Source organism: Coturnix japonica, chromosome 4 (genome assembly GCF_054131305.1).
Source record: "Coturnix japonica strain WE chromosome 4, WE-NBRP24, whole genome shotgun sequence".
Taxonomy (NCBI): domain Eukaryota; kingdom Metazoa; phylum Chordata; class Aves; order Galliformes; family Phasianidae; genus Coturnix; species Coturnix japonica.
The window spans coordinates 180,831-198,869 of record NC_140666.1 but is presented as its reverse complement, the minus strand read 5'-3'; the positions used below and the strand labels follow the sequence as shown (position 1 = coordinate 198,869).

Here is an 18,039-nt window from a genome sequence, read left to right as displayed (position 1 = left end):
TGATGACAATATGATGGCACTCTACAGGAGGATACCAGTGGGTATCAGTTGTGCTAGAATACACTGAGAAGGGAAATAGCAGAGCTTGACAAGAGGCCTTGCTTTTCGGATGGCAGAACATGCTGAGCTGTGGGTAGAAAGGCCTGTCTTCTGAATATTGTCCCTGTTTTTGCTGCTTTGTCTACCAGTATTTTGTGGATTTGGTTCTATGCTTGGTTGGCCTATGTGGCACTGTAGCCTAATTCTGTACCATGATAGCATACAGAATTTAAGGAGAAGTATTTTCTTGCCAATGGGCTGGATTTTTTGTATCTGGTTCTTCAACTGGCTGCTCCCTATACTATCTGTAGTAAAAATATAGACACATCATTTGATTTCCCTGAAATGAATGTTCCTAAATGCCAGCTCTTCTCATGTCTACAAAGATCAAAGTTCTGCATTTGCTATTAGAATTTCCTCTTCCAGAATCAGGAGGTAATGTAGGACCCCACAGATTGCCTTCAGAATCCAACAGTTAGTTCTGTTTCCTTTCGGAGTGCATAACAACCTGAGCACATGAACTGAATGACGTGGCTTTTTAGTCTGGTACAAACTCTGCTGTACACTGAAACTTGGTCCATTTGTAAGCAGGACTTTGTCCATCTCTGCAGGACAGCAGAAAACCCTTTGTGCTAATCATGATGTCAAGAAGCAGAATGCGGCAAATGGCAGATGATCCAACTGCTTCAGGTGTTCATTTCCTTAAAACTGAGAATAGTTTTGGACTGAGAGTTTGTAAGCAGAACGGAGCTCTTAAAGCTGTCAGAGATTATTCCTGCACTGTTCAATTCTATCTGCCTGACATACACAGGATCTCAGAACTGCATTGCTTGAACTGGTGGAACTTGTTGAAGTGATCTAGGATGAGAAAGTTTTAGAACTCAATCAGAATGCACTATAACATGGATAATCCTATAGGTATTAAGGTACAAGCTTGCTATTTCTGCACTGAATTTGTTTTATTTTACATGGCCGTGATCTGAAAGTTGCTTGAAACGCAGGCACCTAATCACTGTTGTGTAACTGAATTTCACACATGATAGGTCCTGAAATATCCTGGAATCTAAAACTCTGACTTGTTTTAAGTCTGCTGCTTGAGTCTAATCAGGGTCATAGTGTCTGTGTGCAGTGGAGTGTGTGGGGAGATTGTTGCTGCAGATCCTGGGAAGTTGCTGTGTATTTGCAGACAATGGCTGCTGTTGGTCACTGGGTGCCACTGTTGCTCTGAAGAACAGCTGTGCTGTGCATGCAGCACAGCATGCTGTGCACGCCATGGAACTAGGAATCAAAAAGAGATAGAAGCGTCACTTCTGCTCTAGTAAAAGGTCTCATCTGCTGACAGGCTTTTGTACTTGAATTCAGAACTCAGGACCTGTTGCCACAGAGGGACTAGTTGCTGAAGTTGGATGACTCTTTCTGTTTACTCCTTGTAATATGTAGCCATAACACTATTTAAAAAAGAATCTGAAATCATGGCTAATTATTGACTGCTGCACAGCAGAACACTACCACGGTGAGATTGGGCTGTGAGATGACTTGAAAGTTGTTTCCTCAGTATAGGTCTTATTCTTGCAGCTGGGACACCTTGATGAAGACTGTGTAACAGCTTTCTGTGTTTCACAACAAGAGAAGAGAGAGTAGATCAGCATTAACATCAGAGGTAATAAACGTATGTCAGTAATTCTCTGTATTTAAGCCCACTCCTACAGTAAATAACCTTACTGTATTAACAGACTCTAACACTCACTTATTCTCAAACATGAAATATTTCACACCTTTCAGAGGTAAGTTACCACTGCAGAACTTCATAGTCTACCTAATAACTGCATTTCTGAAGTTCACATTTATTCCTTTTTTCTCCTTTAATTGTGTTTTCTCAGCCTTTTTGTTATTTTTTTACCATGCTGAAATCCTTATGAATCTCTGGAAGTCCAGGCAGACTCAAAACAGAAACTGATGGATGAACAGCAGATGTCACATGCTGGCTTAACTCCCTGCTTTGAAATGATTCACTGATAGGTGGAAAATATCAACACATCAGGTAGGACAACCAAGCAAATTTGGAATTACAGTTCACAAATACTTCAGGAAATAAATTAATTCCAGTAACTTTAGAAAATAAATGAGAAAAGCTGAACTGAGTGCTTCTAGAGATGCTGTATAAATGTCAATAATGACATTCCAAGCTGTAGAAGAGATTTAAAACATGATGGGTACTCTGGCTTTAACCTGAATCTGAAAGTTGTCTCTTGAAATTGAGTTGTCTTTCTGTTAAATAGAAAGTGGTAGAATTTGAAGGATTGTTAAGATTTCCATATAACCTTAGTAAGACTAGATGTAAAATTTAAGTTTTATCTAGGCAAGATCAATTGTGGAGTCACTGTTACTTCTTTTTTAGGTACAGGGAATAAAGAGAACGATCGACCTACAAGGGGAAAAAGTTCTTCAGTTCAAGTCTGTGATATTATCACAGTCTTAATTCAAAGGACTTCTAATGCCTGATAAGTAATTCAAGCTTATTATACTACACTGAGTCTCTCAAGCATTGTACCCACGGTTCTCATAGTAGTCAAAAAGCTGCTGAAAGTCCAGCTGAATGTCGATGCTCCTTGGAGCTGGGCTGAAACTTGGCCCCAGAAATGGGAGTCCAGCTGAAATGCTGTACAAACTGAATTAGTAGGAGCTTTGCCATTCACTTCAGTAGAGAGATTCTGGCACCAGCTTTAGATTTCACTTCCAGCAATTGTACAATACACTAACTTTCAAGCAAAAACGAGAATAGTCTGCTTCTTTATCTCTTACATATTGTGTGAATCAGCTGAGGCCCGAAACTACCCTAATGTGATCAGACGTGAAGGTTGCACATCAAGGGGAAAATATGGCAGACATGCAGAAATTTTCTTTGTACTGACAATGTTTCTGAAGAGATCTACATCCTCTTGTTTTCTAGCAGAATTACGACCAGTTGTGGCAACCTATCTCTTGCTTCAGTCTAAGAAGGCTCGTGGCAAGCACATTCCCTTGAGAATTCCATCCCAAACAGGACATGCCAGTACCACACAGTCAGGAAGCCTGGGGGTAAGTTTTAGAGTTCAGCGCAAGGTTCTGGTCAAAATGCCTCTGTGTGCTGAAGCTCTGCCCGGGTAAACAGTCTGGTGGCCTAAACATCGGTGAGGGAGCATGTGTGCAACCGGTCTTGGTCATCAAATCTTGTTCTATGATAAGGCCACCGACTCAGTGTATGAAGGAAAAGGATGTAATCTTTCTAGATTTCAGGGAGGCCTTTGATCCTGTCCCTTTGGCTGCATGTTCCCAACCTTCCATCAGGAAGCCAGGAATACTGTTCTGTGTCATGAAAAGGCAGCCAGTGGTTTGACTATCGCATGTTTATGTGTTTTGATGTTTCACAGTGGGTCTTAAGTAAAAGGAACTCAGGTTTTGGTTGCCTGCAGGACAGATGTTCTTTTGGGTTCAATATGTTTGCATAGTGACTTGCAACCATGGGACTGGTGTTCAAGGACCCTCTTGGTTCCTTCAGTTCCTAGGTTCTTTCTTGCCTAGATTTGACACTTTGTTTCAACAGAAGAGCTGATATTCGCTTTGGGAACACTAAGCAGCTGTTTATGTGGCTTAGAGGAAGACTGTCTGTCTTCTACCCTGTGGGCATGGAACAGCCACAATTCCCCCTGGAACAACATCAATGACCCACACCACTAATTGGATTCTCCTTTTTAATGTAGTGGTAGCGAGGTGAAAATGTGGCTGTGGAATATTTTTGACTAAGGAACTTCTATATAGATTTTGTTCATCTTTGCATGCCTCATCACCTGATCTGTGTCAGTGAGCAGAAGCTGAAAGCAGGCATGGGATGTTCTGAAGAGCAGAGAAAGAGATAAGGAGGAAGGTGATTAAGACAATCCTCTCTGCTGCTGTGTGTCCCAGAACTGCCCAGTTCTGTGGCAAAGTGTTGTACAAGATGAAGAGGCCAAGAGATTGGGAGTAGAATGAATAGAAAATATGCCTTACTTAGGCCATACTCAGCGTATTAATACTTCTCAGTTAGTTTTAGAATTCTAGAAGTGAAAGGTAAGGAGGTAGAAGCCTGCAAGTTGTGTCCTTTTTTACAGCTGCTCTTTTCTTATGGGAGGATGAAGTGAAGAAGATTGGTCTATTCTACAAGCTGTTCCAACCTTTACGCTTGAATTGCTGTTGCAGCTGCTGTAGCATCCCCAGCATAGACCAGAAAAGACCTTCTTGCCTCCAGAGATCCAAGTTTGTCCTCTGCTGGCCACTTGAGAGCTCAGGGACTATGATGGGTTCTTTTCTGGTGTTTGCTTTTCACTGTCATCACCCAGTTTCTATCTCTTCCTAAAGCAGTTGGTAGGTTGTGTTCAGAGCCTCAGCTCTTCCTGACTCTGCTAAGCATGTCAGAGCTGATGAGGAGGATGTAGAATGGGGTTTGTGTCCCTTCAGACACCCACACTGGAGAAATCTGCAGCTGGCATGCACCCCACCAGCTCCCTTTGGCTGTTACTGCATGGGAGTGGTTGCTAGCAGGTCATGTCAACAGGTTGAATGTGTCACATTCCCAGATCTCTGATTCCATTGGCTGTGTCTCCAGTGACATGAAATACAACTGTGGCTGCTGGGGTTCTTCCATCTGTACAGATTTTTAATGGTAGTCAGGCAAATTAGACTCTGATGCTAAAAAACAGAACAATAAAACCAGCAATAAGAGACAATCCCAACCAACCGACAATAGCAGCAAAAAACCACCACACATCTCATTAGGTAGAAGATTAGAGACACTGGAAGGTAGTCTTTAAGTCTCTTTAAGGCGCTGTTCTTACATTGCAGAAATAGAATGATAATATAATTCCATGCTGATAATATCTCCAGATTTCTATCTTTTGGATTTCTTTCAGCCTGCCATGATCCCCGAGTGTGTCTGTTCATGGGGTTTTTCATTTGGTTTTGTAGAACACGTTTGTTAACTTGTGCATTCTCATAGTTCTTTTCTTTCCTCTGCATCTTAGAAATCCCAGTGAAGTTCACCAAGAAGCTCGAAGCTGTTAATGCTGAGATTGGAGGCAGTGTCACTTTAAGCTGTGAAGTGAGCCATGCCAAAGGGAAGGTGGTGTGGCGCAGGAATGCAGTTGAGATCAAACCCAGCAAACGTTTCCAGATTGATGAGGAAGGGGTCAGAAGAACCCTGACAATAAGAGGGATCCGGGCTGAGGATGAGGGAGAGTACTTGTGTGAGTCCAGAGATGACAAGAGCAGCATTACCATCACCCCCAAAGGTATGTCTCTGGAAATGAAGGCTGACAGTGTGGAAGGATTCTTGGCTTCCCTCATCAGCCATTACAACACTGCAAAGCTGAGTTCATTTGTGTGTTTATGCTGTTCTCTGTGTTAACAACCAAGTACAAAACTTGTCTTTCTCTCTAAATAACTGTGGAACAACTGCTTCTGAAGAGCACAGCTGTTAAGTGGGCAAATCAGCCTTCAAGGCTGGAATTAAGCATCCCAAATGTAAGATGGGATTTATTTTACCCCTTCTTTGCCTCTTTTCTTCTTGCATCTTTGTAGATGCAAGGAGGATCTCCTCTACAGGCAGGAGATGTGAGTGTGAGTTATGGTGATCACTTCCTGCGAGTCATAAAATCTGATGCTTCCAATAAAATCATTGACTCTGTTGGCTCTTTGAAGGTGCTCATATATAATATGATAGCAGGCTTTGAGTATATAAAAGGCTCTTAGAAAGTGGAAGCAAACAATCTGTTCTCTGTGCAGAAATAAGGGACTTCAATTGCAATGACAAAGATGCAAGTTCTACAACAGAAAAGCTTTTTAATGGTTGGATGACTGGATAAGTCATTTGGAGGGGCTTTGAAGCCTTCACGGTGGGTTTCAGAAAAGGTTAGTGAAATATCTGGGGCACAAAGAGCTGAGCATGTCCTGGAGCAATGGAGAAGGGCTGGATGATTGTTGCGGGTATTTTCAGCCATAGGATTTTGTGTTCTGGTGGTGTCAGTACATTCCTTCGTACAACATGGACGGGTTGGTTTGTTGCATTGGTTCAGACTTTTGTACTAGGAGCTCAGCAGTGGTTAAAACTCACACTTCTGCAAAGTAAACAAGCTCCTGCAATTCGTCTCTACTCTGTTTTAGCTGTGGATTAGCTTGACAGTTCCCTTCCATAAGCTTTATGGTTCCCTTCTGTAAGTCTACTTACACAGAATGAGTTGCTTAACTTTAAGTCTTGCTCCAGGATTTTAAGCATATTATTAGCAAAAAATATCACAAATAATTTCACCAACAATTCTCCCCACCCATCTGTAGCTTTCCTTTTTTTCACTGCATAGTTTTACACTGGCAGATAGGGTGGGCATGTAGAAACAACCCCATTAATTCTGACGAAGCTCTGATTTCTCTGACTGGCCTTTGTTTTGTGATTCTGCATGCATGCCCTGTAGCTAAAGCCTGGATGTCTTCCCCAACACCTTCAGTCTCCCATCCTTACTTAAGTTACTCCATTGTAAATCTCTCTGCTAGTCCAAGAGAGTTTTTATTTTACCCCTTCTGTGAGGCAGCAGCTGGATGGGAAGGATGAGATGAGGACAAGGTTGTTTGGGTGGCTTTTTTTTTTTTTTTTGCCTAAGAGCCAACTGGGAATCAAAGATACCAAAAATTAAAGACAAACTGTGTCATACCGAGCAGGGTTTGTCAAATCACTGGCATGCACTGTTAGGACAACTTCATCATCAACATATTCTGGGCTGACAGTTGTCACAAAATTCTGCTTCTGTGTCCCAAAATGTGCACTTACCACTTCTATTGGCAGTTGCTCATCTTTTCTCCAAACTGAATGGTTGTAGGAAATAAAACAGACAAACAAACCAAACAACCCGCAGATATTAACTTGCAGCTGATTGTCAGTGCTGATCGTTGGGCCATGTCCATCACTTCACATACTTCTGCGGCCAACAGACATTGGAAAATACATAGACCTTCAGAGACTACTTGAATTTCTAGATGCACTGAATTACCCTCTAGAGTGTCTTTCTGAATATATAAGGAACCACGGGTGACTATGATCCTGATTTATATCTAGGTTCAGGCTTACTGTTTCAGTTAGGTTAGATGAATAGTAGTTCCAGAGAAGATAGGGAAATACAGCACTTCATTGATACCACATGTCGGAAGAATGCAGCTCAGTGCTGGGCAGTTTGCTGCTTCATTCCCTCTTACAAGTTGCACCCAAGGCTGGAAAAGACCACTGAGATAGCTGAGCCCAACCCAGCCCACCCTCACTGTACTTACTAACCACGTCCCCAGTGCCACATACCCGTGGCTCTTGAGTACCTCCAGTGACTGCAGTATATCAGCGTGGTTGCTTCAGCTGTTTTCACCACTGGATGTTGTTCTAGCGAGGCAAAAAACCCAAACTGATGGAAAAGTGTCTATACAGGAAGCAACTGGCTGTCCTGATGGCTGCCAACAGTTTTGCACAAGGTGTGTCATACAAGCTTGCATGAGTCTGGTTTAAAAACTTGCAGTTCTGATGGAAGGAGAGGATGTTGGTGCAGGATAACTGTGGGATTTGTGCTCTCACGACATCCAGTTGCAATCCCAGCTTATTGTTGCTATAGAAAACAGCTTCTCTGTAGACAAACTGAGTTAGTACCATTAAGTGGCTGAATCCCTAAGTGATCCAAGGTGAAGCATGATCCAAACTGGAATTTAGCTAATTGTAGTAGGGAATCCAAGCCTTAATGAGCTGAGTTCTTTAAAGTATGAGTCTTCCATCTAAAACAGCATTGAACTGTTACCCTGGTTGATGATAGAAGTGAGAGTTTAACAGCAGAAGTCTGAAGTTATGCTCCATATTTCTCATCACTCAAGAGAATATTTGAATATGTGAATTCCTTTGGCTATGTTAGAGCTCATAATGAGGTCAGCTGATGTTCTTTAAATGCTCGGAGTCTAGCAATGTGGGCAAGTGGACTGCTATTTGCTGTTGAGCTTTAGGCTAAGAAGCCTGATTTTAGAGGACAGTGGACTTCCCCTTTCCCTTCCCCTCTCCTCCCCTTCTCCCTGGACTGATCCCGCATGGTTTGTGAATGAGTTCAGAGCAAGGTAAATGAGGAATAGCCATGTGAAAACCTGTTGTTTTACTGCACTGTAAAAGACACTTAGTCAAAAGACAAGTGTGTGTTACAAGGTTATGATTGCAGGAGATCCTAGAAACAACTCAGCTGCTCAAACCTGTAGTCTGGCTGAATATTTTATTGTCAGTTTTGGTCAGGAGGAGATGCTTGAGTAAGACAAATAAAAGGTCATGGGTAAGTTGGTCCTTCTTGTGATATACTTCTAGGCTTTCGTCAGGGAAAAGCTTAATTAGTCCAAATAATTATAGCAGAAACCACACCAAGAACATGAGAGTGAAATTTCAACTTTCTTGACGTGACGGTAAATTTTACCCCATTCTGCCATTCCCCAAATGTTTGTTTCCTTATATTATGGTTTTGCAATTTGGTTGGTGTTGGTATTCCACATCAGAACACCATGCCTAATAATGGGAGTAAAGGGGACAAGTTTTTTTTTCTGTGAACTGCCTTAATGAGCATGTGGGGTGGGGCACCGGAAGGGAAGTGAGGAAGGGGACAGCGTTGCTGGCGCGGCTCCCTGCGAGGAGACAACGTGGTCAGACCTTCCTTCCTTCCACAGCTCCATCGGTGAGATTGGGGACTTGGTATTCTCTTTGTTGATACTCTCTTGTTGTTTGTTTAGCATTATTAGGTTATTAAACTGCCATTCGTTCTCAGATCACCTTTTTTTCTCCCTCATTTTTTGTTAGACCTAATCGTAATCTCCCTTCCCTTCCCCGTCTCCCTAAACGCACGTGGCCGGGCCGGGCCGGGCCATGCCACACTGCCGCTAGAGAAAAGGGGGGGGGCTTTTGTTCCTGCTGCCCCGGGTTTGTGCCCACTGTCCCGGAGTGAGCTCTAGAGAGAACTCCGTGACACCTACAACAGCAAAAATAACTTCTAGTTCTAATTTTCAATCTTTAAAAGTTGCCTTGGCGTTTATAATAAGGCATTCCCATTAGCTTTGGAGTGTTCACCTGAAAGAAGTGATTGCTTTTTCCTCAATTCAGTCTCAGACTAAATATGTGCTACACTTTTTGGCATTTCTGGGATCGCTTTTGTGAAGGGATCTTGAAAACTATCCTAGTCAGTTACACTCCCTACTGGGTTTGTTTGTGTAAACACACACAAAAAAGCTTTCTCTGTCTGGTGTTCTGCCCTGATGTTGTGTGCTGGGCGCTGCACTGAGATGAGGCAATTGAGCTTTTTCCTATAGACTGAAGCCAAAGGTGTCTGTGATCTCTTTGATATTTCAGATGCTTTAGTTTTTATTTACGCACTTTGTCACTCCGACAGGAAATTCTCCAATGACTCAAACAGTTAAATACCATTAGAAGGATTTACAGCTTTAAACAAAATCTTTCCATCTGACTGGGAGCTAACTCAGGCCCAAGCTACTGAGATTTCAGAATGTTTTTAAATTGTGGCATAATAAATATCCAAAGACATTTCTCATTTCCCAAGATGGTCATGTTTTACAAATGTTCAGATTCATCTTGATTTGCACAGAAATGTTAATGTCCTAGTTTTTCAATTTTAATTCTGCAGTTTTATAGGGTTTAAGTCTGAAATTCCATTCATTTAAGGAGGGTCCACAAAAGGAAAGATTCAGAATATAATTTTCTACAGGTATTCAGTTGGTTGTTTCCCAGGAAAACACTCAGCTAGCAGAGTGCTGTAGGTAACAGAAGAGTCCTACTATCTTTGTACTTCCATCTTATTCACTCTATATTACCATGTGAATTAATACGTATTTAGCAGTGTTTTGCTTTAGGTGGTGTGGTGCTGTACATGCAGAAAAGGATAAAGGGTATGGCTTACTCTCCTCTTTGTACTTTATGAGAAATATGGCTGCAGGAAAAGCCCACTTAAAAAGGTTAAGTACAGCTTCATGTTCCTTTATGCTGTTACAGAGTGTTTTTGTGTGCAGTTAAGCAGTTGCGATGTCCCACCCCAAGAATCCTACTTCATTTCACTGAATGAAAATTCATCAGGATAACAGAGGCCAGGTCAGGGTAGAAGCACTTAGCTGCACTGGCATGCGTGCTGTGCCTTGGAAGTGTTCACCCAAATGTTCACATGCTGTGGACATGACTCTGTATACAAGCCTCAAGACAAAGTCTTGGCTAAATATCAGATATTTTTCTCATTGTGAAGACAGGAAATCCTGGGAACTAAAATCATATTCTCCTATGACATTTGAAACACAATGGTAATTTTGAAGGTTGGCATGGATGATTTTCAGCTTTCAGCTCTGGATCATTTCATGCATTTTTGATTTTTTAAGGAGCACTTCATTGCACAGATTCATGGCAGGCATTTGCTGCTTCTTCGCTCTGAAGAAGTTATGACTCTTTAACTAGGAATATAAATGTAGCATAATGCATATTGAGAGACCCAAGTGAAATGTACTGGGAGGAAAAAAAGGGTAACAGCATATTAAATCAAATTTTCCGTCTGTCTTGGGATATTTAGTGGAGAGCAGATTTAAACTGTTTTGACTCTTTTGACCTTTTTACTCTTATACTCAAATAGCACTGTAACTCCCTTTATATTTGTTTTTATATCTTTGTATAGTACACTTGTTTTTTTCAACAGATGTTGATACAGTTTTGAAAGGTGATGCTCAGTGAAGATCCTCGTGTTAAAGTGTAACTCTCTACTTGTAAAGTGTAATTATCTTCTAAAGGGATAGCTGCATATGATTCATTATCTTAGTGCTTTTTATTGAATGAACTACCCACAGGTAGGTGTAGATACTCTGTTCCCTGCCAAACATTTTGCCTTTGATAGTAAAATGGCATAGATCCTAATGGTTGGCTTTAACAGGTCACTATCTGTGATTAAGTCTGACATTTGTTGCTGTTTAAGTCTTGGATATACAAGAAATCTGAAGGAGGAAAAAAGAAAAAGCTGTTTATACCTCCAACTTTCAAGGCAGGTTTACGTTCTGCCATCACTGTGAACATTGGTTGTAGTTTGTAGCTTGGCTGCATTGCAGCGTGCAGGGCCCTCCCTCAGCTGGCAGACTTGCATTCACTTGCAGTTGCATGAGTTCAACTGATTTTAGCACAATTAGAGAAGAAGTGATTTTCATATGTACGTTAAAAGTTAGCACATTCCTAGGCTCGATGTCAGCGTCACGTTGGATGATGCTGATGCTTTTAGCTTGCTTACAGTGCAGGTATCTCAGGGAAATGCAACAAACTCACACCCTAAAGCATCACACATTTAAACTTACACCGGGGATTTCTTCTGGTTTTGATGTGCCTGTGGGCAGAGCAGTAGGAAAAAATGAAGCCAAGTGAGTAAGAAACTGCAGTGAAAGGCTCAAATGATTTTAAGGTGAAAAGCACAAATAATGTTTTTTTAAAAGCTGAGTGGTAGGTGGAAGTTGTGCCCAGAATGGAACAGCTGGTTTCATAGAGCTTTCAGATGAGCTCTGTGGCAGGATTATGATGCTGTACTTCTAATAATCAGGCAGCTGTCTGAAAATATGAAATAATGACTTTCTGAGCAGACACCTTTTTCATTTTACACTTAAATTGGAATAGTATTTATGTTCTGGATGCACCTACCATCATTTTGTAGATCAAGAAGCCACTTTTATAAATCTCTTAATGCAAAGTACAGCATGACACGTACAAAAAAGAGTTAGAGACCTTATTTATACCTTATTTTGTTTACTCCTGTAAGTCCTGGTGCTTTATGAACCTCAAAGGAAATCATTGCTGACTTGTTTGTGGATTTTGCATTTCTGCAATTTGACACGTTGCTGTTAATGCAAGCAGCAAGGCCAGGCTTCCAAGGAAGATTTGTAATATGTGAGATTTCTATGTTTTTGATCTACATTTTTGCAGTAGAGCACTGTAATGTGTGCTGTCTGTTGGGCTACCAGAGGGGCCGATCCTTCTGGATTTCCTGGAGCCTGGACAACTCCTGACTGCTGCATCGCAGTGCCAACAGAGCTGAAGGCTCCAACTTCCAGTTGTTTGCCTGAGGACTCTGTGATTTATTTATTTAAGTGCATAAACTGTCCCTGTCAGGAACAGATTGTAGGTTATAGCTGCTCTAAATGTGAAATGTTTTAAGCTGGACAAACTTCTTTTCAGTTTTGAGGAGCTGCAGTCAGCGGGGGGTTCTTGCCTGGGATCTCTTGCAGAACAGGGTGTGCTTCCATCCTCCTCTTTCCTTCTGTGACCAGGGAATTGTTGGTTGTTTTTTGCAGCAACATGAACCGTGAAGACCGAAATGTGCTGCTGTCACGGTTTGAACTAAAAATCCACCTGCGTCCGTGACAGGGGGCCGTGGGCCCCGGAGGGGCCCTAGGCCGAAAGGAAAAAGTTAATTAGGAAAAGAAAACAGCGGCAACGATCTAAGGAGGCACACTTATTTACTAAATACTATATCGAAATACCGGATAACACAATATAATACAATATAATTGAAAATTGAAAATTGAACTAACGAATCAAGCAAAATAGGAGAGAGAATGAGTCCGTAACCGAGAGGCCTACTGTAAATCTAGGCGAACGGCTGAAGGCTCCCACACACTCCCCTGAACGCCAGAACTCGAAAGACGTCAGTCTGTTCTGCGACAGAGTTAATATAGAGTCCAGGTCCCGTGACCTATCGTGTTGTTCCCTTGGAGATGTAGTCTTCTTCTGTAAGTTGCAGATTCAGTAAAATTATTCATGCTTTATATGATGTTATTATGTGGAATACTCATAGCAAAAATTACAAAATTATTAAACCATGACATTCCACCCCTTATTCTACATCATTACATTATGTTTATGCATACATACACACTCATATGTATAATTGTGAATAATCAGCAACCTTATTTTCCTCAACAATTTATATTTATTCCATACAAATCCCTAAGTTGAGAACAAAACTCTATAACCTAACCTACTATTTATTAATTTTGAGAAAATGGCAAAACTGCCAGAAAAAGGAAAACACGTCAGCGGTGGAGGAGAAAGGCAGTGCTAGTAGGGCGTCCCCCACATCAAGGTGCACTCATCCTTTCCCAGCCACCACAGCAGATTTCCCTTTGATTTATACTTCTTTCCATGTGTGCTCTACACATGCATGGCCAGTGCAGGATATAGAGTCCAGATGGAAAACTTGCTTACAGAATGCCTAATTAAGGTATATAGAGAAAAAGTGTTTCCTTAACATTAATCCACTCTATCTTAAGTCCTATACCTAATTGAACTATTCTGTACCTAATTGAAATATTTTCTGAGACTCTACCTATATATTTACAGGAAAATCATTGGCTGCACTCCCCCAACATCAAATTCCCTTGTGGTACACATTGAACATTCCCATTTTTGTCCATCACCCACCATGTGCACCCAGGTCCCTGGGCAAAGACAGTACCCCGGAGAGGTTTGCCCTTTCCAGACGCTGGAAGGACCCAAACTGTTTTTCCCAACACACTCTTTATGTGTACTACAGGAACCTTATCTCCCTCCACAGTACGTAGGGAGCTGGATTGGTTAGGACCATTAAGATTACTAGATCCTCGAGTGTTGACCAACCAGGTGGCTTCTGCTAAATGGTTCTCCCAGTTTTTATACGTTCCACCACCCATTGCTTTCAACATAGTTTTCAACAACCCATTGAATCGTTCAATCTTACCAGAAGCTGGTGCATGATAGGGAATATGGTAAATCCACTCAATGCCATGATTTTTGGCCCAAGTGGTTACAAGGGAATTTTTAAAATGGGTCCCATTATCTGATTCAATTCTTTCTGGAGTGCCATGCCGCCACAGGATTTGCTTTTCCAACCCTAATATGGTGTTTCGGGTGGTAGCATGGGGTACTGCGTATGTTTCGAGCCACCCAGTGGTTGCCTCCACCATGGTGAGTACATAACGATTACCATTGCGAGATCGTGGCAAGGTGATATAATCAACCTGCCATGCCTCTCCATATTTATACTTTTGCCATCGCCCTTCCCCCCAAAGAGGTTTCATCCTCTTGGCTTGTTTAATTATGGCGCATGTTTCACAATCATGAATAACTTGAGCAATAGCGTCCATAGTTAAGTCCACCCCTCGGTCTCTGGCCCACTTATGTGTTGCATCCCTTCCTTGATGACCTGAAGTCTCATGGGCCCACCGAGCTAGGAATAATTCACCCTTGTTCTGCCAGTCCAAGTCTATTTGAGCCACCTCAATTTTGGCAGCTCGATCAACCTGATGGTTATTTTTATGTTCTTCAGTAGCCTTACTTTTAGGCACATGAGCATCTACATGGCGCACCTTTACAACAATGTTCCTTATTCGGGCAGCAATGTCTTTCCACAGTTCAGCAGCCCAAACAGGTTTACCCTTTCGTTGCCAATTATCATCCTCCCACTGTTGCAACCACCCCCATAAGGCATTTGCCACCATCCATGAATCAGTATAAAGATGAAGCATTGGCCACCTCTCCCGTTCAGCCACATCTAAAGCCAGCTGAACAGCCTTTACCTCTGCGAATTGACTTGATTCTCCTTTACCTTCAGTGGCCTCTGCAACTTGTCGTGTGGGGCTCCATACAGCAGCTTTCCATCTGCGATGCTTCCCTACAATACGACATGATCCGTCTGTGAATAGGGCAAATTTCTTTTCGTTTTCTGGTAGCTCATTGTATGGTGGTGCCTCTTTAGCACGTGATACCTCTTCTGTAGGTGGTATTTCAATTTTTTTACTCTCAGGCCAGTCCATGATCACTTCTAGAATTCCAGGATGGCTGAGTTTTCCCATTCGAGCTCGTTGAGTAATTAATGAAATCCACTTACTCCAAGTGGCATCAGTAGCATGATGGGTGGAGGGAACCTGTCCTTTAAACATCCAGTTTATTACTGGCAAGCGAGGTGCTAGAAGAAGCTGAACCTCTGTCCCAACTACTTCAGAAGCAGCCCGAACCCCCTCATACATGGCTAAGATCTCCTTCTCAGTCGGAGTGTAGCGCTCCTCAGACCCTTTATATGCTCGACTCCAAAATCCTAGGGGTCGGCCTCGGGTCTCTCCTGAGGCTCTTTGCCACAAACTCCAGGTGGGACCTTTCTCTCCAGCAGCAGTGTAGAGGATGTTCTTCACATCCTGTCCCGTCCGTACTGGCCCCAAGGCCACGGCACGGGCTATTTCTTGTTTTATCTGCTCAAAAGCCTGCTGCTGCTCAGGACCCCATGAGAAATTATTCTTCTTCCGTGTTACCTGATAGAGAGGGCTCACTATGTGGCTGTAGTTTGGGACATGCATTCTCCAAAAGCCCACTACTCCCAGAAAAGATTGGGTCTCTGTTTTATTTGTGGGCGGAGACATAGCAGTGATTTTGTCAATCACATCTGCTGGGATGTGACGACGTCCATCTTGCCATTTTATGCCTAAGAACTGGATTTCCTGGGCAGGCCCCTTCACCTTGCTGCGCTTAATGGCAAAACCAGCTTTCAAAAGAATTTGGATTATCTGTTTCCCTTTCTTGGAAACCTCTGCTGCTGTATGGCCCCACACCACAATGTCATCAATATACTGCAAGTGCTCAGGAGCATTACCCTGTTCCAAAACAGCTTGGATCAATCCATGGCAAATTGTTGGGCTGTGCTTCCACCCCTGGGGTAAACGGTTCCAGGTATACTGAATACCTCTCCAGGTAAAAGCAAACTGTGGCCTACATTTTGCAGCCAATGGGATGGAAAAGAAGGCATTAGCAATATCAATGGTGGCATACCACCTAGCTTCTTTTGACTCCAATTCATACTGGAGTTCTAGCATGTCTGGTACAGCAGCACTTAATGGAGGTGTGACTTCATTCAGGCCACGGTAATCTACCGTCAGCCTCCATTCCCCACTGGTTTTACGCACTGGCCATATGGGGCTGTTAAAAGGCGAGTGCATTTTGCTAATCACTCCCTGATTTTCTAATTGGCGAATTAGCTTTTGAATGGGGAGCAATGAGTCCCTATTGGTGCGGTACTGCCGTCTGTGAACCACTTTGGTGGCAATTGGTACCTCTTGGTCTTTTACCTGGAGCAACCCCACAGCAGAAGGATCATCTGACAGACCAGGTAAAGTTGACAGCTGCTTAACACCATTTGTGTTTACAGCAGCTATCCCAAAGGCCCATCGATACCCCTTGGGATCCTTGAAATATCCCATCCTAAGGTAATCGATTCCCAGTATACATGGAGCCTCTGGACCAGTCACAATAGGGTGCCTTCGCCAGTTTTTACCAGTGAGGCTTATTTCGGCCTCCAACATAGTCAATTCTTGGGAACCCCCAGTCACTCCATGGATATATATTGGTTGTGTCCCTTGGTGACTTGAGGGCATTAGGGTGCATTGTGCACCAGTGTCCACCAAGGCTTTATATTTCTGTGGTTGAGATGTGCCAGGCCACTTAATCCACACAGTCCAGTATACTCTGTTGTCCCTTTCCCCCCCCTGGCTGGGGGCAGGGCCCCTCTATTGTTTACCTCGTTGACTTGCAGCAACTGGAACTCTCCCCTTCTTGGAAGAGTTCACCTTGGTAGTTGTTTCACCTTGTAATTCTTTCACTCGTGCCTGAAGTGCAGAGGTGGATGAATTACACCACTTCTTCATGTCCTCCCCATGACTACAGAGGAAAAGCAACAAGGCAAGACGTGTAGTCTCATTGTTGATTCGAGGTGACTTATCATCGTCATTTGCTTGAATACGAGGACGTCTCTTTTTAATGGTTGAGATTTTCGATGATACAGGTCGAGAGGAACTCATGTTGTTTAGCTTCCTCAATAGGCGATTGTGGAAATCCTGGTTTCCATCATCTTGTACCACCGTGGATTCATCTACATCAGGCACATTAGCCAATTTGTCAATAATATCATTTTGTGTTCCCTCCACTTTGTTTAACCTTTCCACAATTTTGACAATGGCTGAAGTATACAGATTAACTTCGGTGGCGCTTATAAATAATTCAAGTTCCTGAAGTCTGCCAATTAGTTCATTCACAAAGGGTTTCCTGTCCCCTTGGCCATATACTAATGCAAGTGCACTGGCATGCTTTTCTGGAGCTGCTTTTGTAAAGTCACGCCACATTTGTCGTGGAACGCGGACTGCTTCAGGATCATGTAATTGGTCTGGATCATTACGATTGAACTCGCGGCTGTATAGCATTTCCACCAGAGCATTTTCTCTCAAAAATTGGATACCTTTCTCAATATCAGTCCATTTCTTTCTCTCAGGCTCCAAGTCCCGTTTAAAGGGGAATCTATCTCTTACCGCTATCAACATCCGCTTCCAAAGGGTGTAGGACCGATTTTGGCATGTGCCAATACCTCTGTCCACACGTGGGTCCCTGGAAATGCTACCCAGTTGGCGAGCTTCACTGCCATCGAGCCATGCACTGTTGGCACCATTGTCCCAACAGCGAAGTAACCAAGTGACCATATTTTCTTTTGGCTGACGTGTGTAATCCTTTCTTAGATCTCGAATTTCACTCAGTTTAAAAGATCGATCAATAATGGTCGTAATACTTTGCTCACCTTTTGCTCTATCAAGAGTCCCAGGTGTTGATGGTGGCAACTGTGTTGATGAGGCTGCCCCATCTACAAGTTTGGACTTGAGAAATTCTCGTAAAGAAAAAGTAGCTTTTGGCTCCTCTTCTGACTCTGACCCTGACCCTGATGCTTGTGTTATTTCCTCCAGGTAACCCTCCTTCTTTTTCCTCTCTCCTAACTTTCTCTGCTCCTCTAACTTCTTCTGCTCCTCTATCATCTTCTGCTCCTCTATCATCTTCTGCTCCTCTATCATCTTCTTATACCCCTCTAACATCCTCTGCTCCTCCAACTTCTTCTGGTCTTCTGA

The 18,039-nt window shown here is 42.7% G+C and overlaps 1 long non-coding RNA gene across 3 annotated transcripts; it reads left to right on the top strand.

Moving 5' to 3' along the window:
• The first annotated feature begins 1,575 nt into the window (after window positions 1–1,575).
• LOC146760881 (uncharacterized) lies at window positions 1,576–12,451 on the top strand. Of its 3 annotated transcripts, none has more exons than XR_014945036.1 (6): window positions 1,576–1,699; window positions 1,975–2,080; window positions 2,438–2,544; window positions 2,993–3,117; window positions 5,076–5,342; window positions 12,421–12,451. It is a non-coding gene; the product is annotated as an uncharacterized LOC146760881 (long non-coding RNA). The 3 variants fall into 3 exon arrangements; XR_014945034.1 differs by having other exon boundaries at window positions 1,920–2,080; XR_014945035.1 differs by having other exon boundaries at window positions 1,920–2,080; window positions 2,990–3,117.
• The last annotated feature ends 5,588 nt before the right edge of the window (window positions 12,452–18,039 follow it).